At 35.9% G+C, this 3,674-nt stretch overlaps 1 non-coding gene across 1 annotated transcript; it reads right to left on the bottom strand.

Moving 5' to 3' along the window:
• Positions 1-3,374: 3,374 nt before the first annotated feature.
• Positions 3,375-3,444, bottom strand: LOC123456941. The gene has a single exon (XR_006634800.1). It is a non-coding gene; the product is annotated as a small nucleolar RNA SNORD82 (small nucleolar RNA).
• Positions 3,445-3,674: the final 230 nt, after the last annotated feature.

Below are 3,674 nucleotides of genomic sequence, written 5' to 3'. Positions count from 1 at the left end.
TTTGTGACCCAGTATATTATCTATCTTAGAGAAGGCTCAATGCACTACTGAGAGAAATTTGTAGTCTGTGGATTTGAGGTGGAATGTTCTGTAGATGTCCATTAGGTCTAAGTGATCTATGGTTTTGTTGAGCTCTCTTATTTCCCTGTTGAGTTTCTGTTTGGATGATGTATCTATTGCTGATAATGGTGTATTGAAGTCACCAACTATGATGGTGTTCATGGTTATTTCTGTTTTATTGCTGAGTAGGTTTTGTTTTATGAATTGTGGTGCAACTGGGTTTGGTGCATAAAGATTGATGACTGTGCTATCCCCTTGATGGATTGTTCCCTTGATCAGTAGGAAGTGGCCTTCTTTGTCTTTTGTGATTATTTTTGTTCTGAAGTCTATTTTATCTGCTATTGCTATTACTATTACTGCTTGTTTCTTACTCACACTTGCTTGGATTATCATTTTCTACCCTTTCACCCTGAGGAGGTGTCTGTCTTTAGTGGTGAGGTGGGTTTCTTGAAGTCAACAGATTGAGGGATCTAATTTTCTGATCCGTCCTGATAGCTTGTGTCTCTTGATGGGTGCATTACAACAATTGATATTTAGGGTAATGACTGTGAGGTTTGAATTGATCCTGCCATATTATGTTGGTTTAAGTGGTTTGGTGTTTTCATGGACTTTAAAGTTTTTGTACCTTCTCTGAATTTGGGTATTGTGATCTGCTTCTTGTAGGCATTTGAGGATGATTATTTGATTCTTCTCTGTGGAGAATTTCCTGAAATACTCTGTAGGTTTGGTTTTGTGTTCCTACAGTTGTAAAGCTGAGTTTTGTCATGGAAAGTTTTTCTTTCACCACCTATTATGAGGGATACTTTTGCTGGGTAGAGTAGTTTGGGTTTGATGCTAAAGGTTCTTAGAGTTTGCAGTGTTCCATTCCAGGCCCTTTGCGATTTCAGGGTTTCCAATGAGAAGTCTAAAGTAATTCTGATGGGGTTACCCTTAAATGTGAAGTGTTGTTTTTCCCTAGATGATTTTAGGAGTTTCTCTTTGATATAAATGTTTAGAGTCTTAATGACAATATGTCTTAGAGATTTTCTCCTTTGGTCCAATCTGTTTGGAGTTCTGTTAGCTTCTTGTATCCTGATGGGCCTTTCTTTTGAGTGACTAGGAAAGTTTTATTCCATAATTTTTTTGAATAAGTTCTCCATGCCTTTGGTCTGAATTTTTTCCATTTCAGGTATTTCTATGATCCAAATGTTAGGATGTTTAAGGGTATCCAACATTTCTCTCATGTTCTGTGCATAGAAATTTTTGAACTTATTGAAACTGTTGCACTCTTGAAATGTTTCTTCTGTTTTGTTTTCCAGATCTGAGTTTATATCCTACACATGGCTGACTCTATTCTTGAAAGCTTCCAAAGAGTTTGGGCCTTGTTCAATTAGGTTTGCATTTTCTACTACTTTTCTATGTATGATTTCCATCCCCCTGTCAAGTTCCCTTTTTGCATCATTTTCTGATTTTCTTGATGCTTCTTGGAATTCATCCTTGCATTTCTTTATGTCTTCATTTAGCATAGCCAGCTGGTTTTCTACATCATCTTTTTTTCCCCACTCTCCTTCATATCCTTTAACTGACTTTGGACCCCTTACATTTTCTTATCTATTAGGTCTAGTCTAGTGATGGCAGCATCCACACGATTACCAGTCCTTGTCTTTCTGCAAGTTCTATCAGTAGCTTGGTCAGGGTTGCATTGCTCATAACTTCATTTTGGGGTTCTGATCCTAATGTCTCTTCTATGTTTTGATTAGAGACAACCATTGTATGACTGGGAGATCTTACTGGATTTACTTGCATTTAATTTTTTATGTTACTCCTTTTGTGTTGTGGTCTGCCCATCACAGTGTGGGGTCAGGGCCAATGGCTGTTGTACACTTTTTTAAAAGGTATTGTGGTGTGTAATGGCTTAACTTGAGTGAGTGTAACTTCATCCAATGGATGGAATTCATATCTAACCTTTTAGGACATGATTTTATTTCAAAGAGTCAATTCAAAGTAGATCACAAAAGATAAAAGTATAAATGATATGCTATTGTCTCACATTCCAGGGTAAAATATTCATTCTGTTGACTGACATCCTAGCACACATTCCCTCCTTTTCCATTCCTAAATATATTGTTAATTTTTTGCATACCATATGCTTCCACACATAGTGCATATGCCTCAGGGGAATCTGCTGGCCAGAGACTTGGAAGACATTATTATGATGGTCAATCTGTCTTAGTTAATGGACAGTCTCACCTAAATCAACTCGGTCTAATGAGAAACAAGAAAATAATCTTTCTTTGAGTTTGTGGAAATGTAACTTTATTTTTTTAACTTTTTTATTGACAAGTTCCAAAAATATGCCATGATCTTAATCCCCTCCCACCACCATCCCTTTTCCACCTCCAGAATCCCCTCTCCACTGAATCTTATCTGCTTTCTAACTAATCTCTCTTCTATTTTTATGTCATCACTTTTGTTCCCTCCTATCATATAGTTTTTGTGTACATAGCCCCAGCCACTGTGAAGGGAAATACAAGTTTCTTGTTAAGCACAGCTAGAAGTCAGTATCTCACTGACTGCAAATAAATAACATTATCCCTAGTGGCAATATGGAGCATCCTGCAACCACAAGGGCATTCAACCTTAGAATAAAGATTAGGATGAATGGAGATGGAAGTGTTATATACTAAATCATGCCTTTCATCAGTGAAGCATAAGCCCTATTTTATAGCTGGGTTTTGGCATAATGTCACCTAAAAGTGATATCACTGTCTTCTCTCTCCCTCTCTCTGTCTCTCTCATCTTAAAAAATAGATATTTATGTTAAAAGTATTTTGTACCTTAACACGCAGACAAGCAATCTCTATTGATTCAATATATCAGCTAATCTGAATTTACTAGCAAGTGTCCTCATAGGAGACTGAATTAACTAAGCTTTCAAAGGCAAGCTCTCCAACTTCTTTGAGAAATTATTATATCTAATACTCTATTAGATAATATAATAGTTATTGTCTTAGTATAAATTGTTCTTTATTCAAAGCAATTTAATCAAAATTCCTAGGTAAAAATCCAAAGGAAATTTGTTTTCATAAAAATACCTAAAAACTAAGCTGGGTATAGTGCCACACACCTTTAATCCCAGCACTCAGGAGGCAGAGGTAGGAGGATCGCCATGAGTTAGAGGCCACCCTGAGACTCCATAGTGAATTCCAGGTCATTCTGGGCCAGAGTAAGGCCCTACCTCGAAAAACCAAAAAAAAAAAAAAAAAAAAAAAAATCCTAAGAACTTAAATTCTTTAGTTATAAGATATCCATTTTTATGTTATTATTTTTACACAGCACATCAGTCTATTACAATGTGATCCTAAGTTTCAGTATTCAGTCCTTATGTCATTCATCATTTATGATATCTATTTTATCAATGTACATGCCTATGTTTTTCAATATAACACTTGCAACAATTCAATGGCCATTGTTTCAACAAAAATACATGTAAAGCCAATATGACTAGAAAGCAGGAAGAGGTACCAAGAATGGGAAAGCAAAAGCATTAGGACAAGAAAGATGAGACTTGGGCATTGTTCAAGTTAGTCATGTTAGTAAATTATTTTTCCAAAATAATAATAAGCTGATATGTT

Source organism: Jaculus jaculus, chromosome X (assembly GCF_020740685.1).
Source record: "Jaculus jaculus isolate mJacJac1 chromosome X, mJacJac1.mat.Y.cur, whole genome shotgun sequence".
NCBI classification, from domain to species: domain Eukaryota; kingdom Metazoa; phylum Chordata; class Mammalia; order Rodentia; family Dipodidae; genus Jaculus; species Jaculus jaculus.
This window is presented reverse-complemented; position numbering and strand designations above follow the sequence as displayed.